The sequence below is a fragment of the Chiloscyllium plagiosum genome, chromosome 16 (assembly GCF_004010195.1).
Source record: "Chiloscyllium plagiosum isolate BGI_BamShark_2017 chromosome 16, ASM401019v2, whole genome shotgun sequence".
In the NCBI taxonomy this organism is placed as follows: Eukaryota; Metazoa; Chordata; class Chondrichthyes; order Orectolobiformes; family Hemiscylliidae; genus Chiloscyllium; species Chiloscyllium plagiosum.
Genome location: NC_057725.1, coordinates 41,185,632 through 41,200,861, shown reverse-complemented (window position 1 = coordinate 41,200,861; position 15,230 = coordinate 41,185,632). Strand labels below are relative to the sequence as shown.

Sequence of the window (15,230 nt, the reverse complement as noted above, 5' to 3'; positions counted from 1 at the left end):
TGATACGATGTATCTGGAGGTTGGTGGGGTGGTAGGTGGGGACCAGTGGGGTTCTGTCCTGGTGGCGATTGGAGGGGCGGGGTTCAAGGGCGGAGGAGCGGGAAGTGGAGGAGATGCGGTGAGAGCATCGTCAACCATGTCAGAGGGGAAATTGTGGTCTTTGAAGAAGGAGGCCATCTGGGTTGTTCGGTATTGGAATTGGTCCTCCTGGGAGCAGATGCGGCGGAGGCAAAGGAATTGGGAATATGGGATGGTGTTTTTACAGGGGGCAGGGTGGGAGGAGGTGTAATCTTGGTAGCTGTGGGAGTCGGTCGGTTTATAGTAAATGTCCGTGTTGAGTCGGTCGCCTGCTTGTACAATGATTAAACAGCAGAAAATCTAGACTGATATGTTAACTCTGCATCTCCATTCAATTAATAATTAAGAACAGAAAAATACTTCCCATCAGTTACACAATTTACTGATTGATTTAAAAAAAAACATCTTATGAACATCATTTAGTTTCTATAACTTCCAGATAATGGAATATCCTCAAGACTGCTCATTATCACACATATATCACACACAGTAACCCATTATGCTGCTCATGAGCGCACCATTCTGATTTGAAACTCCATTTGTTTCTTTCACAGTTGCTGAGTTAAAACCCTGGAACTCCCTTCCTAACAGCATTATGGGCACATCTACATCATATGAACAGCGGCAGTTCAGGAACATGCCCCACCACCTTCTCAAGACAATTAGCAATAAGCAATAAATGCTGTCCTTGCCAACGTAGCCCACATCCTATGAAAGAACAACTTTTTTAAAAGGTGTTGAAGCTAAATATTGTGACTGAAGTTCAGAACCCTGTGAAAATAATGAGCAGTCTTGAGGATATTGTCTTAATTGCATTCCATTATCTGGAAGTTATAGAAACTAAATGATGTTCATAAGTATTTTTTTTAATCAATGGGTAAATTGTGTAACTGATGGGAAGTATTTTTCTGTTCTTAATTATCAGTTGAATGGAGACGCAGAGTTAACATATCAGTCTAGACTTTCTGCTGTTTAGTCATTGTACAAGCGGAGATGGGAATTAAGCATAGGGACCATGCAAATTCCCCTTTTTGGTAGACTCCAAAGGAATTGAATTTTCTGCTGGGCAATTCCTCCACATCTTAGAACCCCAGAAAATCTCAATTTAAATATGAGTCTTTGGAGGGTTCTGATGAAATTAAGTAAAATAATTATTCAAGAAAAACTAGACTATTAAATACATGACACAAATCTTGAATAACTATTCAACCACATCCACCACAACTACATCTCTCCATACCTATTTAAGCTGCCACACCCTGATCTGCCACCCCCACCCCCATACCTGAGACTCCATTATTTCCCCGGAACTGATGCCCCCCCCCCTCCCCCATCCAGACTGGATCTGACCTGACATTCCTACTACAAGACCTGATCCCAACTCACCCCACTAGATCTGAACTTCCTCTCCTTTTGAAACTGACCTAATCCTCCTCCTTCACCGGACCTGAATTACTCTATCTCAGGACCCAATCCGACAACGTCTCTGGACCTAATCTCCAAACTCCCTGCCTACTGGATTAATCCCTTCTGGCATTCTATCCCTCACACCTTTCCCCCTCCCTATCTGGTACCCTTCAAGCTAGCACCTTACCCCCTACTCATCTGGCATTATCAACCTGGCATCCTATCCCCTCTCCAGCTGATGCCCTTCTCAGTGGACATTCTACTTACCTAACACCCTTACTGCCTGCTACCCTACTTACCTGGCACTCTGTTCCATCCCTCTATTTCATCTGGTACCCAACTCTTCCAGTACTTAAACATCTGAGTTTCCTTACTTACTTATACTTTGATAACAGCTGTCAATGTATCTGTCAGGAGCTTTAAATTTCAGAGTATGGCAGCTGATTACTATGAAGAAGACCTGTGGTATGCCTTCTCTGATCAGTCTGCACTACAACAGAATTATCAAAGTATGGCTCTGCATTTCTGAGGCACCCTCAGCAGAATCTCCTCAGAAATGCAGGACTCCCTTCTATTGTTAAAAAAGGCTAGAGTGGCAATCTGTATGAGATTGCCACACTTTAGAAAACTCATCCCACCATGTTTATGATTGCTAATCAAAACTGGGAAAAGTTAGATATGTCATAGGTTTGAGCAAGGGCTGAATGGGACCAAGTCAAAACAAAGTTCTGTAATATGGTGGAAGTCAGAAAAGATTGAATGACAGAAGAGTTAGTCTTCCCAGGCCAGAGAGAATGGTGATTGAGTGAGAAAAGAAACAAAGAAAGAAGAGACACATCTAGAGCAGGTCTGCTGTTGAAATATAAAAATATGCAAAAAGCAATTAAAAAACAAAATGTGTAGAGAATAAGGTCTGAAATTGTTGAATTCATTGTTGAGCCTGTATAATGCGCATAGTTGAAATATGAAGTGCCATTCCTCAGGCTTGTGTTGAGCTTTACTATAACAGAAAACATCTAATCGCTGCGAGAGTTTCTGAAAAACCTTCTTTTCGGGTAGTGAGTTCCGAATTCCCACCACCCCCTAAGTGAAAAAAGATCCTCTTCAGCTATTCTCTTAGCTTTCTGCCTCTTGGATCTATACCCCATTGTTATTAACCTCTCTACTAATGGAAAAAGTACTTCTTATTTATCCTATCTGTGGCCAACATAATCTTATACATCTCTATTAGGTCTCTCCTCAACTTTCATTGCTACAAGGGTAACAACCCTTGTATATCCAACCCTTCCTCACATCTCAGACCTTCCAGCCAGTCAGACTCCTGATAAATTTCCTCTGCACCCTCTGTAACAATCACATCCTTCCCAAAACATGGTGACTAGAACTACACACTCCAGTTCTGACCTAACAACAGTTTAAGCAATTTAAGCATAACCTCCTTGCTCTTGTGTTCTGTGCCTCAATTAATAAACACAAATATCCCATTTGCCACCCTTAACCACTTTATCTATCTGCCTTATTACTTTCAAGGTTATTTGAATATCCACACCATGATCCCTCTGGTCTTCAGCCCAGTGATAAAGTCTTGTGTTTATGGCTATCCTCCTCACTATTTCCCATACTACCAATTTTCATATCATCCACAAACTTCTTGTTCATATCCCCTAAAGTTATGTCCAAATCATTAATCACACCACAAACAACAAGGGCCCCAGCATTGAGTCTTGTAGATCGCCACTGAAAACTGTCTTCCAGTCACAAAAACATTCTTCTTCCACCCCCTTCTGCTTGCTGCCTCTCAGCTAATTTTGCCTTCATTTACTTGGACTGTTTTTTTCTTGACCAGTCTGCCATGAGTTATCAAGAACCTAGCTACAGTCCATGTGGAACACATCAAATCCTTACCAAGACCCTTGGTCACCTTCTCCAAAGCTTAAATCAAATTTGTCAAACATGACCTTCCCTCCCTGATTAATCTTTGTCTCTTCAAATGCAGATATATTCTGTCTCTCAGACTTCTTTCCAATAACATGCCCATCACTGAGATTAAACTGACTGGCTGCCTTGACTTTATCGTTAAAAATAAAAAAGCCTCGCACATTTTCTTTCTCCATTTGGTATTAATTGCTTCAGTCTGTTATTTGTTGCAGAAATCCTGACCTGAATCTTCCTCTCCTCATTCCTGTTCATGTCACTCATTGGCTCATGCCCCAAGAGGACATTGGCTTCATTTTTATTCACTGAACTTTTGTTTCAGAGCATGGTTGAGTGGAGGAAAGTAACGCTCAACAACCTAATTGGCAAACCCTTATCCCGAAGCATGTCCATTGTATTTTCAGCTCACCCTGTTTGCCAAATCTCTGAAAATAGTATGTCCCAGGTTTCCAGCATTTCAGCAAGCAGACAATAGCTAGGCATGGAGGTCACAATGTACTTCAGTAGATTGCATTTTCCACTCTTCAGCAAAATCATAGAACTACCTCAGTTGCTGTGTTCAATTTGCAGAAATGCCAAGTGAGAACATACCCTGAGAATAATGTTTTCTGCAACAACAACAATGTTTAAAGAGCATGCCTTGCTGCATTGTACAAAGTATAAGATCAATAGTCCTATGAACATCTTTTGGTTTTTGCTTTATACTATTGTGCTTTTTATAATCAATGCTTGCATTGTCAGCTGAATATAAGGGAAGTCTCCCTTGGCTGGGATTGATGACATAGTTTGGATAATATCCCTGATTGCTTCAGAGTTTTGTTGCTAACAGTATAGAAGTTCAAAATTAATGCTGGATCCTTTTCTCAAAATTGAACCATCTCAAAGCCAAAGCAAAAACCTTTATTGCACTCTTGTTTCAGGCATCAATTGTCAAAGAAAATAAAAGGTCATTTGCTTGAATGTAACACAAATGCTTCTGTGCAGTTTATAACTTTGGAGCATTCTCGTTGTGTTTTCGCCTTTGTTTTCCTATAGGTCAGCTGTCACATTACAGAGAAGCAATTGTAGATTTACAGTCATAAAGCTGTAGAGCATGGAAACAGACCCTCCTGTCAAGTCCCTTCATGCTGACCAGATATCCTAAATCAGTCTAGTCCCATTTACCAGCATTTGGCCCATATTCCTCTAAACTCATCCTAATCATGTACTCATCACGATGCCTTTCAAATGTCATCCACTAAACCTCCAATTTTGCAGTCATCTGCAATCTTACTAGTTATATCTCCTATGTTCACATCCAAATCTTTCATATAAATGACGAAAATCAATGGACACAGAACTGATTTTTGTGGCACACCACTGGCCACAGGCTTTCAGTCTGTGAAGTAACACTCCACCACCACAACCCCTGTCTTCTACCAGTTCTGTATCCAAATTGCTAGTTCTCCCTGTAATCCATGTGATCTAACCTTGCCAACCAGTCTAGTTTGATAGTTCATAGTAATAGAAGCTAGAGTAGGCCATTTGGCCTGTCGAACCTGCTCCACCATTCATTAAGATCATGGCTGATCTATCCATTGTCTCAGCTCCTCCTACCTGCATTATCTCCATGACCTTTAACTCCCCTACCATGCAAAAACTCATCCAACTGTGTCTTGAATGGACTTAATGAAGCTGCCTCTAATGCTTCCTTGGGCAGAAAGTTCTAAAAATTCACTACTCTTTGGGGAAAAGCAATTCCTCCTCATCTCTGTCCTAAATCCATGCCCCATAATTTTGAGGCCATGTCCCTAAGACTAGTCTGACACCACCAGTGGAAACAACTTGCCTGCCTCTATCTTATCTATCCCTTTCATAATTTGATATGTTTCTATAAGATTCCCTCTCAATCTTCTAAATTCTAGCAATTACAGTCCCAGATGGTTCAACCCCCCCTCGTAGGGTAACCCCTCATCTTTGGAATCAACCTGGTGATATCCTTTGCACCATCTCCAAAGACAGTATATCCTTCAAGTAATGAGACCAGAACGGCGCACAGTACAGCATGTGGAGTTTCACCAACACCTTGTACAATTACAACAGAACCTCCCTGCTCTTAAATTCAATCCCTCTACCACCTCGAAGCTTGTTGAATGCCTTACTAAAGTCCACATAGATCACATCCACCACTCTGTTAGTGAGATACTATTTCCCATGCACAAAGCCATGTTGACTATCCCTCATCAGTCCTTACCTTTCCAAATACATGTAAATTCTGTCCCTCAGGCTCCCCTCCAACAACTTGCCCACCACTGATCTCAGGCTCACTGGTCTGTAATTAATTCCCTGGCTTTACCTTACCACCTTCCTTAAATAGTGGCACCCTGTTGGCCAACCAGTAGTGTTCTGACACTTCACTTGTTGTTGTTGATTAAATCTCAGCAAGGGGCCCTGCAATCACTTCCCTAGCTTCCCACAGAGTTGAGGGTACACCTGATCAGTTCCTGGGGATTTATCCATCTTTATGCATTTTAATTCTTTATCAACTTCTTGCTGTAGCCCTACAAGACTGGTGGTGACTCACAACATAGTCCAGCAGCAATCACTTTACTGTTTTGAGATAACAGAGGCAATTTAGAAAAAGAACGCAATAATGATGCACCTGCAATTTGGGTGTTAAATTTATGCTTTTCTGGCAAAATATATAAATTCACAACATCTTTTCTTTGGTGGCTAACATTAATATCATGATGGGCACATACTGTAGGATACGTGATGCTCTCACTTCCTGCTTTTTACTATGAAATCACTTTTTTGACATTCTATTCCAGATTGAACAACATCTTTTACTTGAGCATTTTGCATTAGTGAATGGCGCCAATGAGGATGAAATGATACAATCCTTTTTACATGGGTTTTTGTCAATCTGTAAATGATTTCATATGACTGATATCCCAGTTTTTTCTAACTAAAATCATTGTTTGATATTGATTCCAAGCCTTTAAAACATTTTCATTGATCAGCAACTGATGGCTTGGGCCAATCAATAACTGACCATCTCCTCAGGCTGGATCATTATATTTTGAACTTTAAAATAATGATCAAAGTTTGGGTGAAGATTTGTAGCTCGGGTACTCGATGTTGTGGTTCTGTTCGCCGAGCTAGAAATTTTTGTTGCAAACGTTTCGTCCCCTGTCTAGGTGACATCCTTGGTGCTTGAGAGCCTCCTGTGAAGCACTTCTGTGGTGTTACCTCCAGCATTTATAGTGGCCTGTCCCTGCCGCTTCTGGTTATCAGTTTCAGCTGTCCGCTGTAGTGGCCGGTATACTGGGTCCAGGTCGATGTGTTTGTTGATGGAGTTTGTGGATGAGTGCCATGCTTCTAGGAATTCCCTGGCTGTTCTTTGTTTGGCTTGCCCTATAATGGTAGTGTTGTCCCAGTCGAATTCATGTTGCTTGTCGTCTGCGTGTGTGGCTACTAAGGATAGCTGGTCGTGTCGTTTCGTGGCTACTTGGTGTTCATGGATGCGGATCGTTAGCTGTCTTCCTGTTTGTCCTATATAGTGTCCTAAATCCCATGCAAGGACTGCACAAAACACTATATAGGACAAACAGGAAGACAGCCAGCAATCCGCATACATGAACATCAACTAGCCACGAAAAGACACGACCAGATATCCCTAGTAGCCACATACGCAGACGACAAGCAACATGAATTCGACTGGGACAAAATTACTATCATAGGGCAAGCCAGACAGAGAACAGCCAGGGAATTCCTAGAGGCATGGCATACATCCACAAACTCCATCAAGAAAGACAACGGAATGAGGACATGCCGCAACCCAAAGGACTAGCCACACTACCATACATCAGGAGCATTTCAGAACTGACAGCCAGACTACTGCGACCACTAGGACTTATAACAGCACACAAACCAACAGCCACCCTCAGACAACAACTCACCAGAACGAAGGCCCCGATACCCAGCATGAGCAAAACTAATGTAGTGTACAAAATCCCATGCAAGGACTGCACAAAACACTATATAGGACAAACAGGAAGACAGCTAACGATCCGCATCCATGAACATCAACTAGCCACGAAACGACACGACCAGCTATCCTTAGTAGCCACACACGCAGACGACAAGCAACATGAATTCGACTGGGACAACACTACCATTATAGGGCAAGCCAAACAAAAAACAGCCAGGGAATTCCTAGAAGCATGGCACTCATCCACAAACTCCATCAACAAACACATCGACCTGGACCCAGTATACCGGCCACTACAGCGGACAGCTGAAACTGATAACCGGAAGCGGCAGGGACAGGCCACTATAAATGCTGGAGGTAACACCACAGAAGTGCTTCACAGGAGGCTCTCGAGCACTGAGGATGTCACCTAGACAGGGGACGAAACGTTAGCAATTAAAATAATGAATTCAAGCATATTGTGTCTGGGACTTGCATGGAGCCAGATGCAATGAAAGCCGCATTACAGATTATATAAAATAAACTTGAACAGATTTTTTCAGTAATTTTCCAGATTGAAAGTTTTAAATCTCAGACATCTTCATGGCGATTTTTCTTTTGAATAAGATTCAATGAGTTGAAAAATGCTGCTTATTTAGTTATCTGACTTTGAAGTAGTTCTGACTGATTTAAATGTTATTTTCCCTGTTTTAATAACCTGAAATGTTATAGGACAACATTTTATTGATCATATTAGGTAAGATTTGAAATTGTTTTCAAATAAAATATTAAAAAATTTTAAACAAATTTTTAATATTAATTCAGTGTGTTTCTGTTCATCTCTATTATTCCATAGGTACAGGGCACCAGTTTTGATCACTTCTAAGATTTGAAGATAACGTGGTTGAATTCAGGAAACAGGCACAAACTAATTTCAGAAAAGCTGGCTGCTCACAGAATGAAAATAGGGTAAACAATGTTTTGTATCCATTTCAAAACTTATAAAAGTTTGCAACGTGAATAATATTTGAAATGCATTATTCAGCTGTGTTTTAACTGCTGCAAGATGTAAAACATTTGAATGATATAGTGCCATAGCTATGCAAAAAGAAAAAAAACATAACAGATAAACCCTGTATAAGTGCACTGTTAAGTTAGAGTACCAGCTTCCAGCGTTGTAAAGTACAATACAAGAACTATTCATCCAAATTTTGCTCCTGCAACTGGCATCAATGCTGCCTAGATCCATACTGGTATGACCTACTGACTAATTTCTGAATGGCACTGAAATATTTAATGCTAACAAGAGTCAACAAACATGTTGGTTTCCTATTATTTCAAATATTGAACTTTAAGTTCATAAAGTTGCCAGATTGTTTGTCAATAGGTTCATTGATAGATCATGTAGAAACGTTTAAACTTTGTTTTATATTGTACTGTAAGTGTATTGGTTATTTTGAAGCTTAGATGTTGCAAGGCTACTTTTTGGGACATTCTCATGCTTAATTTTACAGATGATACAAACCTTGGAAGTATTGTGAACAGTGAAGAATATATTGTGGAACTTCAAAATGCCATAGACAATAGGTGGACAAATGGCAGAGGAGAATTAGAGCAATGAAATGTGAAGTGATTCATTGTGGTTGGAACAATGCCCAAAAGGCAATATAAACTAAAGGTTACATTTATAAAGTTGATGCAGGAGCAGAGCACCTATGAGTTTATGTACATAATTATTTGAAGGTGGCAGAACAGGTTGTGAGAATAATTATAAAGCATATGCATCCTGGGCTTTAACAATTGAAACATAAGTGTACAGGAGCATGAAAGTTTTGTTAAATCTGTATGTAACACCGGTTTGATATCAATTGGAATACTGTGTCCAGTTCTAAGCACTACAGTTACATGAAGGATGTGAAGGCATTAGAGAGGATATAAAGAATATTCATGAGAATGTTTCCAAAGATGTCAACTTCAATTATGTCGATAAATTGGAAAAATTGGGACTGTTCTCCATGGAGAGTAGAAGGTTATGAAGCTTAATGGAAGAAGAATCCAAAATCACAAGGGTTTTGGACAGAGTCGGTAGGGAGAAACTGTTCTCATTCATGGATGGGTCGACCATTCATGGTCACAGATATTTTGTCATAGAGATATGCAGCATGGAAACAGACTCTTTGGTCGAACTCGTCCATGTCGACCAGATATCCTAAATTAATCTAGTCCCATTTGGCCTATATCCGTCTAACCCCTTCCTATTCATGTACCCATCCAGATGCTTTTCAAATGTTGGAATTGTACGGCCTCCACCATTTCCTCGGGCAGCTCATTCCATAAATGCACCATTCTTTGCGTGAAAAATTTGCCCCTTTGACCCCTCTTAAATCTTTCCCCTCTCACCATAAACCTATGGCCGCTGGTTCTAGACTTCCCCACCCCAGGGAACAAAAACATTGTCTATTCGCCCTACCAATGCCTGTCATCATTTTGTAAACTTCAATAAGGTCACGCTTCAGTCTCCAGTGCTCTAGGGAAAACAGCCCCAGCCTATTCAGCATCACCGTATAGCTCAAGCCCTCTAACTCTGGCAACATTCTTGTAAATCCTTTCTGAACCCTTTCAAGTTTTCAATAGGAAACTGACCTAACCAATGTCCTGTATAGCTGCAACATGACCTCCCAACTCAATACTCTGTGCTCTGACCAAGAAAGTTAAGCATGCCAAACGCCTTCTTCACTGTTCTAACTACCTGTGACTCTACTTTCAAGGAATGATGAATCTGCACTCCAAGATCTCTTTGTTCAGCAACACTCTACAGGACTTAACCATTAAGTGTATATACGTCATGCTCTGATTTGCTTTTCCAAAATGTAGCACCTAGCATTTAATTAAATTAAACTCCATCTGCCACTCCTCAGCCCATTGGCCCATCTGATCAAAATCCCGTTGTAATCTGAGGTAACCTTCTTTACTGTCCACTACACCTCCAATTTTGGTGTTATCTGCAAACTTACTAACTCTACCGCCTATGTTCACATCCAAATCATTCATATAAATGATGAAAAGCAGTGGACCCAGCACCGATCCTTGTGGCACATCACTGGTCACAGGCCTCCAGTCTGAAAAGCAGTCCTCCACCACCAGCCTGTATTTTCTACCTTCGAGCCAGTTCGATATCTAAATTGCTAGTTCTCCCTGTATTCCATGAGATCTAACCTTGCTAACCAGTCTGCTTTTGAGGAACCTTATCGAACGCCTTACTAAAGTCCATATAGATCACGTCGACTGCTCTGTTGTCATCAATTCTTTGTTATTTTTTCAAAAAAGTCCATTAAGTTCGTGAGACATGATTTCCCATGCTCCAAGCCATGCTGACTATCCCTAATCAGTCCTTGCTTTTCTAAATACATGTAAATGCTGTCCCTCAGGATTCCCTCCAACAACTTGCCCACGACTCATGTCAGGCTCACTGGCTTTTCCTTCCCACATTTCTTAAATAGAGGCACCACGTTAGCCAACCTCCAGTCTTCTGGAACCTTACCTGTGACTATTGATGATACAAATATCTCAGCAAATGGTCCAGCAATCACTTCCCTAGCTTCCGACAACGTCTTAGGGTACACCTGATCAGTTCCTGGGGATTTATCCTTTTTTTTGTGTTTTAAGATATCGAGCACCACCTCCTCTGTAATATGGACACTTTTCAAGATGTAACCATCTACTTCCTACATTGTTTGCTGTGGAGAAGGACATGGAAGATATACAATGATGCAAAATACTTGTTTAGTATCTCCCTATATCCTGCGGCTACACGTGTAGGTTGCATTGCTGATTTTTGAGGAGCCCTATTCTCTCCCCAGCTACCCTTTTGTCCTTAATGTATCTTTAAAATCCCTTTGGATTCAGATTAACTCTATTTGCCAAAGATATCTCATGTCACCTTTTTACCCTCCTGACTTCCCTCTTAAGTATGCTTCTACTGCCTTTATACTTTTCTAAGGATTTGTTCGATCTCTCCAGTCTATACCTGACATATGCTTCCTTCTTTTTCTTAACCAAAGCCTCAATTTCTTTAGTCATCCAGCTTTCCCTACACGTACCAGCCTTTCCATTCACCCTAACAGGAATATACTGTCTCTGGACTCCCGTTAACTCATTTTTGGAGGCTTCCCATTTTCCAGCCTTCCTTTTACCTCTGAACATCTGCCCCCAGTCAACTTTTGAAAGTTCTCGCCTAATACCATCAAAATTGGCCTTGATCCAATTTAGAACTTCAACTTTTAGGTCTGGTCTACCTTCTTCCATCAATGTTTTAAAACTAATAGAATTCCGTTGCTGGCCCCAAAGTGCTCCCCCCACTGACACCTCAGTCACCTGCCCTGCCTTATTTCCCAAGAGTAGGTCAAGTTTTGCACCTTCTCTAGTAGGTACATCCACATATTGAATCAAAAAATGTTCTTGTACAAATTCCTCTCTATGGCAACTATGGCAATCCCACTCTCTGTTTGGAAAGTGAAAATCCCTTATCATAACCACCCTATTATTCTTACAGACAACTGAAATCTCCTTCCAATTTTGTTATCTCAATTTCCCTCTATTGGGGGGTCTATAATAAAATCCCAATAAGGTGATCATCCTTTTCTTATTTCTCAGTTCCACCCAAATAACATCCCTGGATGTATTTCTGGGAATATCCTTCTTTAGTACAGTTGCAATGCTATCTCTTATCAAAAACACCACTCACCCTCTTCTCTTGTCCCCCTTTAATATCCTTCCTTTCGCATTTGTATCTTGGAACATTAAGCTGCCAGTCATGTCCATCCCTGAGCCACATATCTGTAATTGATAGGATATCCCAGTCCCATGTTCTTAACCATGCCCTGACTTCATCTGCCTTCCCTGTTAGGTCTCTTCCATTGAAGTAAATTCTGTTTAATTTATCAGTCCTGCCTTGTTCTCTGCTCAGGATATTGAAGGAATGGAATTCCATTGGTTCTAGCATACAGCTGACTTGACATGCTTTGGCCAGACAGTGATGTTTGTGGAAGCTTGCAATCTTATCAGAGCAGCATTCTTCATCCAGCTATTTTTTACTGGCAAGACAGAAGGAAACATAGCTAGCTCTCTTTCCATAGAGAGCCCCATACAGTGACCTCCCTGACACAATAGAGCGCAAACTGCAAAATGCTTCAAATTTCTATACTAGTAGGGACAGCATATAAGTGTTCATCACTACAGCCAATGTGAAACTGGTGCATTTACAGCTCTGTAGTTGGAATTGTGATTGCAGCTGGTGACAATTTTTAGTGCTCACATACTTACTGAATTATCCGGCTGAGGGGCTTCTTCTTACCCACCCTTCTCTTCCTTCCATTTGCGACAGCTTGTCCTCGTCTACATTGCATCTGTTCATTCTCCAACTCATGCTATATTTCTAAGAAAGTGCTTTCCATATTTTAGAATAACAGATTTTTGCTGAATCCTTCAAGTTAGATTAATAGGCAATTCAGCACCTGACTGTAGATTTTTACAAGTTGACATAACTCCAATAAAAAGTACCCAACAGGATATTGTAGGAAGAAATTGACCAGTATGTAACCTCTAACCAGTTGACAATCTCTTTCCACTACATTAGTGGCAGTTTGATATGTTGGTGTGTTGGTGAGTGGATGTGATTTGGAGGGGAGGGGACTGGGAGGAGGGTGGAGAGGAGGAAGAAAGTCCTTTCTGATGCAGAATGCATTCAATTGTGAAAGGTGAAAAGAGTGTGTGTTAGCTGCAGTTAAGCTCCCAATTAGTACTGCAGATGTTATAATTAATAATGACTGTCGGTTGAGCATGGCACAATGGTTAGCACTGGGTTTGATTCCAGGTAAAAACAAGGACTGCAGATGCTGGAAACCAGAGTCTCGATTAGAGTGGTGCTGGAAAGGCACAGCAGGTTGGGGTGAGGTGGGGGAAGGGGAAATGAGGAAACTGGTGAAATCCACATTGATGCCATGGGATTGAAATGTTCCGAGGCGGAAGATGAGGTGTTCTTCCTCCAGGCGTCGGATGGTGAGGGAGTGGCAGTAGAGGAGGCCCAGGACCTGCATGTCCTCGGCAGAGTGGGAGGGGAAGTTGAAATGTGGGGCCACAGGGCGGTGGGGTTGATTGGTGCAGGTGTCCCGGCGATGTTCCCTAAAGCGCTCTGCGAGGAGGCGTCCAGCCTCCCCTGAGAGCTGCAGGACCTGGGTTTGATTCCTCCCCTGCAGGACCTGGGTTTTATTCTCACCTTGGGTGACTCTCTGTGTGAAATTTCACATTCTCGCCGTGTCCGCATGGATTTCTTCAGGGTGTTCCGGTTTTCTCTCTCAGTCCAAAGATGTGCAGGTGGATTGGCTTTGCTAACTTGGCCCCAAAGCCCAGGAATGTGCAGGCTTGATGGATTAGGCATAGTAAAAGCAGGGTTACAGGATAGGATGATGCAGTACAGAGGGTCAGTGTGAGTTAGATGGGCCAAACGACTTCTGTCTGCATTGTTGTGATTCTATGACAAGTTTAGTCTCTCTGCACACTTGCGGCAAGTGGTCACTGCACAGCACTAATTTATTTTATTAGCTGAATTTGAATTCCCCAGCTGCTCTGTGCGATGTGAACTCGTTTCAGTATTATCAAGCCTGACGTCTGGATTATCAGGCAGGTAAGATAACCATGGTATTCATTGAAATTAAAATGTGCAAAACTGCAAAAAAACTTTGTGACATCAGAAACCACAACCTCAATAAATTCAGCACACAGCAGTCTAGATGAGGAAAGATTTGCAGAGGTGAACTTGGAGGGACATAAGATAACCAATATGACATTTGATATAATTTGTAACGTAAGCAAATGTATTTGGCATGAGCACCATTAAAACTCTAAGTGCACTAGCCATTAACAACCCTTATTTATCATGTGCCAACTCTGACCATGATATAATCTGTACTGCACTGCAATATCATTCTAGATTATTCTCATATCTTTCATTCACTACCTTGGGAAATCTGTTTTACATCCTCATTCCAGGAGCAGTGAGGACAGAATTCTTCAAATTTCTAATCTTTAAAGGTTTGTATAAATCTGAATCTTTGTTCTCAGTTCTTCTCTAGTTCTGCACTGGAGTCCAGGTAGGTAGTCTTTTGCAATACAAAATTTTTATTCCAGATTCTGAAAGATCTTAATCTTGTTCGCCCTCTTTATCTTATGTCCCTCCAAGTTCACCTCTGCAAATCTTTCCTCATCTAGACTGCTTTGGGCTGAATTTATTGAGGTTGTGGTTTCTGATGTCATTTTTTTTGCAGATTTGCACATTTTAATTTCAATGAATACCATGGTTAATCTTACCTGTCTGATAATCCAGAAGTCATGCTTGATAATATACTGAAACGAGTTCAAATCACACAGGACAGCTGGGGAATTCAAATTCAACTAATTAAATAAATATTGTTTTAAACAAATACTGATATCAGTGCTGGACATCGGAATGCATCTGGGAAAATTAACTAACAGTGAAATTCACAACTAATCTTGGAGGAACTGTTGGGCGAAGTTCGCAGCACAGAATCAGATAAGTTAATTGTTTTAAGTCTGTCCAAGAGAAAGGCTGCAGTAGTGAGTATAGTGGATTCTTTCTTGATTGTGTTTTTGGAGATAAGTCTCTTGATTAAACTTAAAATATAAGCCATAGCTATTAATTTAACCTGGGGCAGTGTTAGTAGAGGAATAAGATGGTGTTATTTTCTGGGTTTGTAGATTGTGAAGGAGCAAAAATGGCCTTTGCAGTGATATGTACTACTTGTCAGATGTAGGAGTTTAAAGAGAGTTTAAGGGTTACTGC

General features: G+C 41.1%; 1 protein-coding gene across 6 annotated transcripts in view; it reads left to right on the top strand.

Moving 5' to 3' along the window:
- Window positions 1-15,230, top strand: part of LOC122557824 (USP6 N-terminal-like protein) — a 264,478-nt gene that overhangs the window by 67,629 nt on the left and 181,619 nt on the right. For 5 of the 6 annotated variants that reach the window (XM_043705909.1, XM_043705912.1, XM_043705911.1 and 2 more), the window contains exon 2: window positions 8,229-8,341. The exons of the other annotated variant lie outside the window; for it this stretch is intronic. The gene's annotated coding sequence lies outside the window, so the exon portion shown is untranslated. The remainder of the gene's footprint in view (window positions 1-8,228; window positions 8,342-15,230) is intronic. 6 annotated transcript variants of the gene reach the window in all.